Source organism: Triturus cristatus, chromosome 2_2 (genome assembly GCF_964204655.1).
Source record: "Triturus cristatus chromosome 2_2, aTriCri1.1, whole genome shotgun sequence".
Classification (NCBI taxonomy): domain Eukaryota; kingdom Metazoa; phylum Chordata; class Amphibia; order Caudata; family Salamandridae; genus Triturus; species Triturus cristatus.
The window spans coordinates 204,476,610-204,491,782 of record NC_140582.1 but is presented as its reverse complement, the minus strand read 5'-3'; positions in this window follow the sequence as shown (position 1 = coordinate 204,491,782).

Here is a 15,173-nt window from a genome sequence, read left to right as displayed (position 1 = left end):
CACTCCAACCTATATTTAATTAGTGTATGTGCTGGACACTGAACTTAATTAATTTACTATTCCAACTCCAGTCTATATTCAATTAAGATAAGTGCTGGACACTGAACTTAATAAATTTACTATTCTCACTCCAACCTATATTTAATTAGAGTAGGTGCTGGACACAGAACCTAATTAATTTACTATTCCCACTCCAGTCTATATTTAATTAAGATAAGTGCTGGACACTGAACTTAATTAATGTACTATTGTCACTCCAACCTATATTAAATTAGAGTAGGTGCTGGACACTGAAGTTAATTAATTTACTATTCTCACTCCAACCTATATTTAATTAGAGTATGTGCTGGACACTGAACTTAATTAATTTACTATTCCCACTCCAGTCTATATTTAATTAAGATAAGTGCTGGACACTGAACTTAATAAATTTACTATTCTCACTCCAACCTATATTTAATTAGAGTAGGTGCTGGACACAGAACTTAATTAATTTACTATTCCCACTCCAGTCTATATTTAATTAGGATAAGTGCTGGACACTGAACTTAATTAATTTACTATTCTCACTCCAACCTATATTAAATTAGAGTAGGTGCTGGACACTGAACTTAATTAATTTACTATTCTCACTCCAACCTATATTTAATTAGAGTATGTGCTGGACACTGAACTTAATTAATTTACTATTCCCACTCCAGTCTATATTTAATTAAGATAAGTGCTGGACACTGAACTTAATTAATTTACTATTCTCACTCCAACCTATATTTAATTAGAGTATGTGCTGGACACAGAACTCAATTAATTTACTATTCTCACTCCAACCTATATTTAATTAGAGTATGTGCTGGACACTGAACTTAATTAATTTACTATTCCCACTCCAGTCTATATTTAATTAAGATAAATGCTGGACACTGAACTTAATAAATGTACTATTCTCACTCCAACCTATATTTAATTAGAGTAGGTGCTGGACACAGAACTTAATTAATTTACTATTCCCACTCCAGTCTATATTTAATTAAGATAAGTGCTGGACACTGAACTTAATTAATTTACTATTCTCACTCCAACCTATATTTAATTAAGATAAGTGCTGGACACTGAACTTAATAAATGTACTATTCTCACTCCAACCTATATTTAATTAGAGTAGGTGCTGGACACAGAACTTAATTAATTTACTATTCCCACTCCAGTCTATATTTAATTAAGATAAGTGCTGGACACTGAACTTAATTAATTTACTATTCTCACTCCAACCTATAATAAATTAGAGTAGGCGCTGGACACTGAACTTAATTAATTTACTATTCCCACTCCAGTCTATATTTAATTAAGAGAAGTGCTGGACACTGAACTTAATTAATTTACTATTCTCACTCCAACCTATATTTAATTACAGTATGTGCTCGACACTGAACTTAATTAATTTACTATTCCCACTCCAGTCTATATTTAATTAAGATAAGTGCTGGACACTGAACTTAATTAATTTACTATTCTCACTCCGATCTATATTTAATTAGAGTAGGTGCTGGACACTGAACTTAATTAATTTACTATTCCCACTCCAGTCTATATTTAATTAAGATAACTGCTGGACACTGAACTTAATAAATTTACTATTCTCACTCCAACCTATATTTAATTAGAGTAGGTGCTGCACACTAAACTTAATTAATTTACTATTCCCACTCCAGTCTATATTTAATTAAGATAAGTGCTGGACACTGAACTTAATTAATTTACTATTCTCACTCCAACCTATATTTAATTAAAGTAGGTGCTGGACACTGAACTTAATAAATTTACTATTCCCACTCCAGTCTATATTTAATTAAAATAAGTGCTGCACACTGAACTTAATTAATGTACTATTGTCACTCCAAACTATATTTAATTAGAGTAGGAGCTGGACACTGAACTTAATTATTTTACTATTCCCACTCCAGTCTATATTTAATTAAAATAAGTGCTGGACACTGAACTTAATAAATGTACTATTCTCACTCCAACCTATATTTAATTAGAGTAGGTGCTGGACACTGAACTTAATTAATTTACTACTCTCACTCCAATCTATATTTAATTAGGATAGGTGCTGGACACTCAACTTAATTAATTTGCTATTCCCACTCCAGTCTATATTTAATTAAAATAAGTGCTGGACAATGAACTTAATAAATTTACTATTCTCACTCCAATCTATATTTAATTAGGGTAGGTGCTGGACACTGAACTTAATAAATTTACTATTCTCACTCCAATCTATATTGAATTACAGTAGGTGCTGGACACTGAACTGAATAAATGTACTATTCCCACTCCAAAATATATGTAATTAGGGTAGGTGCTGGACACTGAACTGAATAAATTTACTATTCTCACTCCAATCTATATTTAATTAGGATAGATGCTAGACACTGAACTTTATTAAATTGCTATTCCCACTCCAGTCTATATTTAATTATGATAAGTGCTGGACACTGAACTTAATTAATTTACTATTCTCACTCCAACCTATAATAAATTAGAGTAGGTGCTGGACACTGAACTTAATTAATTTACTATTCCCACTCCAGTCTATATTTAATTAAGAGAAGTGCTGGACACTGAACTTAATTAATTTACTATTCTCACTCCAACCTATATTTAATTACAGTATGTGCTCGACACTGAACTTAATTAATTTACTATTCCCACTCCAGTCTATATTTAATTAGGATAAGTGCTGGACACTGAACTTAATTAATTTACTATTCTCACTCCGATCTATATTTAATTAGGGTAGGTGCTGGACACTGAACTTAATTAATTTACTATTCCCACTCCAGTCTATATTTAATTAAGATAACTGCTGTACACTGAACTTAATAAATTTACTATTCTCACTCCAACCTATATTTAATTAGAGTAGGTGCTGCACACTAAACTTAATTAATTTACTATTCCCACTCCAGTCTATATTTAATTAAGATAAGTGCTGGACACTGAACTTAATTAATTTACTATTCTCACTCCAACCTATATTTAATTAAAGTAGGTGCTGGACACTGAACTTAATAAATTTACTATTCCCACTCCAGTCTATATTTAATTAAAATAAGTGCTGCACACTGAACTTAATTAATGTACTATTGTCACTCCAAAGTATATTTAATTAGAGTAGGAGCTGGACACTGAACTTAATTATTTTACTATTCCCACTCCAGTCTATATTTAATTAAAATAAGTGCTGCACACTGAACTTAATAAATGTACTATTCTCACTCCAACCTATATTTAATTAGAGTAGGTGCTGGACACTGAACTTAATTAATTTACTACTCTCACTCCAATCTACATTTAATTAGGATAGGTGCTGGACACTCAACTTAATTAATTTGCTATTCCCACTCCAGTCTATATTTAATTAAAATAAGTGCTGGACAAAGAACTTAATAAATTTACTATTCTCACTCCAATCTATATTTAATTAGGGTAGGTGCTGGACACTGAACTTAATAAATTTACTATTCTCACTCCAATCTATATTGAATTACAGTAGGTGCTGGACACTGAACTGAATAAATGTACTATTCCCACTCCAAAATATATGTAATTAGGGTAGGTGCTGGACACTGAACTGAATAAATTTACTATTCTCACTCCAATCTATATTTAATTAGGATAGATGCTAGACACTGAACTTTATTAAATTGCTATTCCCACTCCAGTCTATATTTAATTAAGACAAGTGCTGGACACTGAACTTAATAAATTTACTATTCTCACTCCAACCTATATTTAATTAGAGTAGGTGCTGGACACAGAACTTAATTAATTTACTATTCCCACTCCAGTCTATATTTAATTAAGATAAGTGCTGGACACTGAACCTAATTAATTTACTATTCTCACTCCAACCTATATTTAATTAAGATAAGTGCTGGACACTGAACTTAATAAATTTACTATTCTCACTCCAACCTATATTTAATTAGAGTATGTGCTGGACACTGAACTTAATTAATTTACTATTCCCACTCCAGTCTATATTTAATTAAGATAAGTGCTGGACACTGAACTTAATAAATTTACTATTCTCACTCCAACCTATATGTAATTAGAGTAGGTGCTGGACACAGAACTTAATTAATTTACTATTCCCACTCCAGTCTATATTTAATTAAGATAAGTGCTGGACACTGAACTTAATTAATTTACTATTCTCACTCCAACCTATATTTAATTAAGATAAGTGCTGGACACTGAACCTAATAAATTTACTATTCTCACTCCAACCTATATTTAATTAGAGTAGGTGCTGGACACTGAACTTAATTAATTTACTATTCTCACTCCAACCTATATTTAATTAGAGTATGTTCTGGACACTGAACTTAATTAATTTACTATTCTCACTCCAACCTATATTTAATTAGAGTATGTGCTGGACACTGAACTTAATTAATTTACTATTCCCACTCCAGTCTATATTTAATTAAGATAAGTGCTGGACACTGAACTTAATTAATTTACTATTCTCACTCCAACCTATATTTAATTAGAGTATGTGCTGGACACTGAACTTAATTAATTTACTATTCTCACTCCAACCTATATTTAATTAGAGTATGTGCTGGACACTGAACTTAATTAATTTACTATTCCCACTCCAGTCTATATTTAACTAAGATAAGTGCTGGACACTGAACTTAATAAATTTACTATTCTCACTCCAACCTATATTTAATTAGAGTAGGTGCTGGACACAGAACTTAATTAATTTACTATTCCCACTCCAGTCTATATTTAATTAAGATAAGTGCTGGACACTGAACTTAATTAATTTACTATTCTCACTCCAACCTATATTTAATTAAGATAAGTGCTGGACACTGAACTTAATAAATGTACTATTCTCACTCCAACCTATATTTAATTAGAGTATGTGCTGGACACTGAACTTAATTAATTTACTATTCCCACTCCAGTCTATATTTAATTAAGATAAGTGCTGGACACTGAACTTAATACATTTACTATTCTCACTCCAACCTATATGTAATTAGAGTAGGTGCTGGACACAGAACTTAATTAATTTACTATTCCCACTCCAGTCTATATTTAATTAAGATAAGTGCTGGACACTGAACTTAATTAATTTACTATTCTCACTCCAACCTATATTAAATTAGAGTAGGTGCTGGACACTGAACTGAATTAATTTACTATTCTCCCTCCAACCTATATTTAATTACAGTATGTGCTGGACACTGAACTTAATTAATTTACTATTCCCACTCCAGTCTATATTTAATTAAGATAAGTGCTGGACACTGAACTTAATTTATTTACTATTCTCACTCCAACCTATATTTAACTAGAGTAGGTGCTGGACACTGAACTTAATAAATTTACTATTCCCACTCCAGTCTATATTTAATTAAAATAAATGCTGCACACTGAACTTAATTAATGTACTATTGTCACTCCAACCTATATTTAATTAGAGTAGGAGCTGGACACTGAACTTAATTATTTTACTATTCCCACTCCAGTCTATATTCAATTAAAATAAGTGCTGGACACTGAACTTAATAAATTTACTATTCTCACTCCAACCTATATTTAATTAGAGTAGGTGCTGGACACTGAACTTAATTAATTTACTACTCTCACTCCAATCTATATTTAATTAGGATAGGTGCTGGACACTCAACTTAATTATTTTGCTATTCCCACTCCAGTCTATATTTAATTAAAATAAGTGCTGGACAATGAACGTAATAAATTTACTATTCTCACTCCAATCTATATTTAATTAGGGTAGGTGCTGGACACTGAACTTAATAAATTTACTGTTCTCACTCCAATCTATATTGAATTACAGTAGGTGCTGGACACTGAACTGAATAAATTTACTATTCCCACTCCAAAATATATGTAATTAGGGTAGGTGCTGGACACTGAACTGAATAAATTTACTATTCTCACTCCAATCTATATTTAATTAGGATAGATGCTAGACACTGAACTTTATTAAATTACTATTCCCACTCCAGTCTATATTTTACTAAGATAAGTGCTGGACACTGAACCTAATTAATTTACTATTCTCACTCCAATTTATATTTAATCAGAGTAGGTGCTGGACACTGAACTGAATTAATTTACTATTCTCACTCCAATCTATATTTAATTAGAGTAGGTGCTGGACACTGAACTGAATTAATTTACTATTCTCACTCCAGTCTATATTTAATTAACATAAGTGCTGGACACTGAACAGAATACATTTACTATTCTCACTCCAATCTATATTTAATTATAGTAGGTGCTGGACACTGAACTGAATTAATTTACTATTCTCACTCCAGTCTATATTTAATTTAGATAACTGCTGGACACAGAACTTAATAAATTTACTATTCTCACTCCAACCTATATTTAATTAGAGTAGGTGCTGGACACAGAACTTAATTAATTTACTATTCCCACTCCAGTCTATATTTAATTAAGATAAGTGCTGGACACTGAACCTAATTAATTTACTATTCTCACTCCAACCTATATTTAATTAAGATAAGTGCTGGACACTGAACTTAATACATTTACTATTCTCACTCCAACCTATATTTAATTAGAGTATGTGCTGGACACTGAACTTAATTAATTTACTATTCCCACTCCAGTCTATATTTAATTAAGATAAGTGCTGGACACTGAACTTAATAAATTTACTATTCTCACTCCAACCTATATGTAATTAGAGTAGGTGCTGGACACAGAACTTAATTAATTTACTATTCCCACTCCAGTCTATATTTAATTAAGATAAGTGCTGGACACTGAACTTAATTAATTTACTATTCTCACTCCAACCTATATTTAATTAAGATAAGTGCTGGACACTGAACCTAATAAATTTACTATTCTCACTCCAACCTATATTTAATTAGAGTAGGTGCTGGACACTGAACTTAATTAATTTACTATTCTCACTCCAACCTATATTTAATTAGAGTATGTTCTGGACACTGAACTTAATTAATTTACTATTCTCACTCCAACCTATATTTAATTAGAGTATGTGCTGGACACTGAACTTAATTAATTTACTATTCCCACTCCAGTCTATATTTAATTAAGATAAGTGCTGGACACTGAACTTAATTAATTTACTATTCTCACTCCAACCTATATTTAATTAGAGTATGTGCTGGACACTGAACTTAATTAATTTACTATTCTCACTCCAACCTATATTTAATTAGAGTATGTGCTGGACACTGAACTTAATTAATTTACTATTCCCACTCCAGTCTATATTTAATTAAGATAAGTGCTGGACACTGAACTTAATAAATTTACTATTCTCACTCCAACCTATATTTAATTAGAGTAGGTGCTGGGGACAGAACTTAATTAATTTACTATTCCCACTCCAGTCTATATTTAATTAAGATGATGGCTGGACACTGAACTTAATTAATTTACTATTCTCACTCCAACCTATATTAAATTAGAGTAGGTGCTGGACACTGAACTTAATTAATTTACTATTCCCACTCCAGTCTATATTTAATTAAGATAAGTGCTGGACACTGAACTTAATAAATTTACTATTCTCACTCCAACCTATATTTAATTAGAGTAGGTGCTGGGGACAGAACTTAATTAATTTACTATTCCCACTCCAGTCTATATTTAATTAAGATGATGGCTGGACACTGAACTTAATTAATTTACTATTCCCACTCCAGTCTATATTTAATTAAGATAACTGCTGGACCCTGAACTTAATTAATTTACTATTCTCACTCCAACCTATATTTAATTAGAGTATGTTCTGGACACTGAACTTAATGAATTTACTATTCTCACTCCAACCTATATTTAATTAGTGTATGTGCTGGACACTGAACTTAATTAATTTACTATTCCAACTCCAGTCTATATTCAATTAAGATAAGTGCTGGACACTGAACTTAATAAATTTACTATTCTCACTCCAACCTATATTTAATTAGAGTAGGTGCTGGACACAGAACCTAATTAATTTACTATTCCCACTCCAGTCTATATTTAATTAAGATAAGTGCTGGACACTGAACTTAATTAATGTACTATTGTCACTCCAACCTATATTAAATTAGAGTAGGTGCTGGACACTGAAGTTAATTAATTTACTATTCTCACTCCAACCTATATTTAATTAGAGTATGTGCTGGACACTGAACTTAATTAATTTACTATTCCCACTCCAGTCTATATTTAATTAAGATAAGTGCTGGACACTGAACTTAATAAATTTACTATTCTCACTCCAACCTATATTTAATTAGAGTAGGTGCTGGACACAGAACTTAATTAATTTACTATTCCCACTCCAGTCTATATTTAATTAGGATAAGTGCTGGACACTGAACTTAATTAATTTACTATTCTCACTCCAACCTATATTAAATTAGAGTAGGTGCTGGACACTGAACTTAATTAATTTACTATTCTCACTCCAACCTATATTTAATTAGAGTATGTGCTGGACACTGAACTTAATTAATTTACTATTCCCACTCCAGTCTATATTTAATTAAGATAAGTGCTGGACACTGAACTTAATTAATTTACTATTCTCACTCCAACCTATATTTAATTAGAGTATGTGCTGGACACAGAACTCAATTAATTTACTATTCTCACTCCAACCTATATTTAATTAGAGTATGTGCTGGACACTGAACTTAATTAATTTACTATTCCCACTCCAGTCTATATTTAATTAAGATAAATGCTGGACACTGAACTTAATAAATGTACTATTCTCACTCCAACCTATATTTAATTAGAGTAGGTGCTGGACACAGAACTTAATTAATTTACTATTCCCACTCCAGTCTATATTTAATTAAGATAAGTGCTGGACACTGAACTTAATTAATTTACTATTCTCACTCCAACCTATATTTAATTAAGATAAGTGCTGGACACTGAACTTAATAAATGTACTATTCTCACTCCAACCTATATTTAATTAGAGTAGGTGCTGGACACAGAACTTAATTAATTTACTATTCCCACTCCAGTCTATATTTAATTAAGATAAGTGCTGGACACTGAACTTAATTAATTTACTATTCTCACTCCAACCTATAATAAATTAGAGTAGGCGCTGGACACTGAACTTAATTAATTTACTATTCCCACTCCAGTCTATATTTAATTAAGAGAAGTGCTGGACACTGAACTTAATTAATTTACTATTCTCACTCCAACCTATATTTAATTACAGTATGTGCTCGACACTGAACTTAATTAATTTACTATTCCCACTCCAGTCTATATTTAATTAAGATAAGTGCTGGACACTGAACTTAATTAATTTACTATTCTCACTCCGATCTATATTTAATTAGAGTAGGTGCTGGACACTGAACTTAATTAATTTACTATTCCCACTCCAGTCTATATTTAATTAAGATAACTGCTGGACACTGAACTTAATAAATTTACTATTCTCACTCCAACCTATATTTAATTAGAGTAGGTGCTGCACACTAAACTTAATTAATTTACTATTCCCACTCCAGTCTATATTTAATTAAGATAAGTGCTGGACACTGAACTTAATTAATTTACTATTCTCACTCCAACCTATATTTAATTAAAGTAGGTGCTGGACACTGAACTTAATAAATTTACTATTCCCACTCCAGTCTATATTTAATTAAAATAAGTGCTGCACACTGAACTTAATTAATGTACTATTGTCACTCCAAACTATATTTAATTAGAGTAGGAGCTGGACACTGAACTTAATTATTTTACTATTCCCACTCCAGTCTATATTTAATTAAAATAAGTGCTGGACACTGAACTTAATAAATGTACTATTCTCACTCCAACCTATATTTAATTAGAGTAGGTGCTGGACACTGAACTTAATTAATTTACTACTCTCACTCCAATCTATATTTAATTAGGATAGGTGCTGGACACTCAACTTAATTAATTTGCTATTCCCACTCCAGTCTATATTTAATTAAAATAAGTGCTGGACAATGAACTTAATAAATTTACTATTCTCACTCCAATCTATATTTAATTAGGGTAGGTGCTGGACACTGAACTTAATAAATTTACTATTCTCACTCCAATCTATATTGAATTACAGTAGGTGCTGGACACTGAACTGAATAAATGTACTATTCCCACTCCAAAATATATGTAATTAGGGTAGGTGCTGGACACTGAACTGAATAAATTTACTATTCTCACTCCAATCTATATTTAATTAGGATAGATGCTAGACACTGAACTTTATTAAATTGCTATTCCCACTCCAGTCTATATTTAATTATGATAAGTGCTGGACACTGAACTTAATTAATTTACTATTCTCACTCCAACCTATAATAAATTAGAGTAGGTGCTGGACACTGAACTTAATTAATTTACTATTCCCACTCCAGTCTATATTTAATTAAGAGAAGTGCTGGACACTGAACTTAATTAATTTACTATTCTCACTCCAACCTATATTTAATTACAGTATGTGCTCGACACTGAACTTAATTAATTTACTATTCCCACTCCAGTCTATATTTAATTAGGATAAGTGCTGGACACTGAACTTAATTAATTTACTATTCTCACTCCGATCTATATTTAATTAGGGTAGGTGCTGGACACTGAACTTAATTAATTTACTATTCCCACTCCAGTCTATATTTAATTAAGATAACTGCTGTACACTGAACTTAATAAATTTACTATTCTCACTCCAACCTATATTTAATTAGAGTAGGTGCTGCACACTAAACTTAATTAATTTACTATTCCCACTCCAGTCTATATTTAATTAAGATAAGTGCTGGACACTGAACTTAATTAATTTACTATTCTCACTCCAACCTATATTTAATTAAAGTAGGTGCTGGACACTGAACTTAATAAATTTACTATTCCCACTCCAGTCTATATTTAATTAAAATAAGTGCTGCACACTGAACTTAATTAATGTACTATTGTCACTCCAAAGTATATTTAATTAGAGTAGGAGCTGGACACTGAACTTAATTATTTTACTATTCCCACTCCAGTCTATATTTAATTAAAATAAGTGCTGCACACTGAACTTAATAAATGTACTATTCTCACTCCAACCTATATTTAATTAGAGTAGGTGCTGGACACTGAACTTAATTAATTTACTACTCTCACTCCAATCTACATTTAATTAGGATAGGTGCTGGACACTCAACTTAATTAATTTGCTATTCCCACTCCAGTCTATATTTAATTAAAATAAGTGCTGGACAAAGAACTTAATAAATTTACTATTCTCACTCCAATCTATATTTAATTAGGGTAGGTGCTGGACACTGAACTTAATAAATTTACTATTCTCACTCCAATCTATATTGAATTACAGTAGGTGCTGGACACTGAACTGAATAAATGTACTATTCCCACTCCAAAATATATGTAATTAGGGTAGGTGCTGGACACTGAACTGAATAAATTTACTATTCTCACTCCAATCTATATTTAATTAGGATAGATGCTAGACACTGAACTTTATTAAATTGCTATTCCCACTCCAGTCTATATTTAATTAAGACAAGTGCTGGACACTGAACTTAATAAATTTACTATTCTCACTCCAACCTATATTTAATTAGAGTAGGTGCTGGACACAGAACTTAATTAATTTACTATTCCCACTCCAGTCTATATTTAATTAAGATAAGTGCTGGACACTGAACCTAATTAATTTACTATTCTCACTCCAACCTATATTTAATTAAGATAAGTGCTGGACACTGAACTTAATAAATTTACTATTCTCACTCCAACCTATATTTAATTAGAGTATGTGCTGGACACTGAACTTAATTAATTTACTATTCCCACTCCAGTCTATATTTAATTAAGATAAGTGCTGGACACTGAACTTAATAAATTTACTATTCTCACTCCAACCTATATGTAATTAGAGTAGGTGCTGGACACAGAACTTAATTAATTTACTATTCCCACTCCAGTCTATATTTAATTAAGATAAGTGCTGGACACTGAACTTAATTAATTTACTATTCTCACTCCAACCTATATTTAATTAAGATAAGTGCTGGACACTGAACCTAATAAATTTACTATTCTCACTCCAACCTATATTTAATTAGAGTAGGTGCTGGACACTGAACTTAATTAATTTACTATTCTCACTCCAACCTATATTTAATTAGAGTATGTTCTGGACACTGAACTTAATTAATTTACTATTCTCACTCCAACCTATATTTAATTAGAGTATGTGCTGGACACTGAACTTAATTAATTTACTATTCCCACTCCAGTCTATATTTAATTAAGATAAGTGCTGGACACTGAACTTAATTAATTTACTATTCTCACTCCAACCTATATTTAATTAGAGTATGTGCTGGACACTGAACTTAATTAATTTACTATTCTCACTCCAACCTATATTTAATTAGAGTATGTGCTGGACACTGAACTTAATTAATTTACTATTCCCACTCCAGTCTATATTTAACTAAGATAAGTGCTGGACACTGAACTTAATAAATTTACTATTCTCACTCCAACCCATATTTAATTAGAGTAGGTGCTGGGGACAGAACTTAATTAATTTACTATTCCCACTCCAGTCTATATTTAATTAAGATGAGTGCTGGACACTGAACTTAATTAATTTACTATTCTCACTCCAACCTATATTAAATTAGAGTAGGTGCTGGACACTGAACTTAATTAATTTACTATTCTCACTCCAACCTATATTTAATTAGAGTATGTGCTGGACACTGAACTTAATTAATTTACTATTCCCACTCCAGTCTATATTTAATTAAGATAACTGCTGGACCCTGAACTTAATTAATTTACTATTCTCACTCCAACCTATATTTAATTAGAGTATGTGCTGGACACTGAACTTAATGAATTTACTATTCTCACTCCAACCTATATTTAATTAGAGTATGTGCTGGACACTGAACTTAATTAATTTACTACTCCAACTCCAGTCTATATTCAATTAAGATAAGTGCTGGACACTGAACTTAATAAATTTACTATTCTCACTCCAACCTATATTTAATTAGAGTAGGTGCTGGACACAGAACCTAATTAATTTACTATTCCCACTCCAGTCTATATTTAATTAAGATAAGTGCTGGACACTGAACTTAATTAATGTACTATTGTCACTCCAACCTATATTAAATTAGAGTAGGTGCTGGACACTGAAGTTAATTAATTTACTATTCTCACTCCAACCTATATTTAATTAGAGTATGTGCTGGACACTGAACTTAATTAATTTACTATTCCCACTCCAGTCTATATTTAATTAAGATAAGTGCTGGACACTGAACTTAATAAATTTACTATTCTCACTCCAACCTATATTTAATTAGAGTAGGTGCTGGACACAGAACTTAATTAATTTACTATTCCCACTCCAGTCTATATTTAATTAGGATAAGTGCTGGACACTGAACTTAATTAATTTACTATTCTCACTCCAACCTATATTAAATTAGAGTAGGTGCTGGACACTGAACTTAATTAATTTACTATTCTCACTCCAACCTATATTTAATTAGAGTATGTGCTGGACACTGAACTTAATTAATTTACTATTCCCACTCCAGTCTATATTTAATTAAGATAAGTGCTGGACACTGAACTTAATTAATTTACTATTCTCACTCCAACCTATATTTAATTAGAGTATGTGCTGGACACTGAACTCAATTAATTTACTATTCTCACTCCAACCTATATTTAATTAGAGTATGTGCTGGACACTGAACTTAATTAATTTACTATTCCCACTCCAGTCTATATTTAATTAAGATAAATGCTGGACAATGAACTTAATAAATGTACTATTCTCACTCCAACCTATATTTAATTAGAGTAGGTGCTGGACACAGAACTTAATTAATTTACTATTCCCACTCCAGTCTATATTTAATTAAGATAAGTGCTGGACACTGAACTTAATTAATTTACTATTCTCACTCCAACCTATAATAAATTAGAGTAGGTGCTGGACACTGAACTTAATTAATTTACTATTCCCACTCCAGTCTATATTTAATTAAGATAAGTGCTGGACACTGAACTTAATTAATTTACTATTCTCACTCCAACCTATATTTAATTACAGTATGTGCTCGACACTGAACTTAATTAATTTACTATTCCCACTCCAGTCTATATTTAATTAAGATAAGTGCTGGACACTGAACTTAATTAATTTACTATTCTCACTCCGATCTATATTTAATTAGGGTAGGTGCTGGACACTGAACTTAATTAATTTACTATTCCCACTCCAGTCTATATTTAATTAAGATAACTGCTGGACACTGAACTTAATAAATTTACTATTCTCACTCCAGCCTATATTTAATTAGAGTAGGTGCTGCACACTAAACTTAATTAATTTACTATTCCCACTCCAGTCTATATTTAATTAAGATAAGTGCTGGACACTGAACTTAATTAATTTACTATTCTCACTCCAACCTATATTTAATTAAAGTAGGTGCTGGACACTGAACTTAATAAATTTACTATTCCCACTCCAGTCTATATTTAATTAAAATAAGTGCTGCACACTGAACTTAATTAATGTACTATTGTCACTCCAAACTATATTTAATTAGAGTAGGAGCTGGACACTGAACTTAATTATTTTACTATTCCCACTCCAGTCTATATTTAATTAAAATAAGTGCTGGACAATGAACTTAATAAATGTACTATTCTCACTCCAACCTATATTTAATTAGAGTAGGTGCTGGACACTGAACTTAATTAATTTACTACTCTCACTCCAATCTATATTTAATTAGGATAGGTGCTGGACACTCAACTTAATTAATTTACTATTCCCACTCCAGTCTATATTTAATTAAAATAAGTGCTGGACAATGAACTTAATAAATTTACTATTCTCACTCCAATCTATATTTAATTAGGGTAGGTCCTGGACACTGAACTTAATAAATTTACTATTCTCACTCCAATCTATATTGAATTACAGTAGGTGCTGGACACTGAACTGAATAAATGTACTATTCCCACTACAAAATATATGTAATTAGGGTAGGTGCTGGACACTGAACTGAATACAT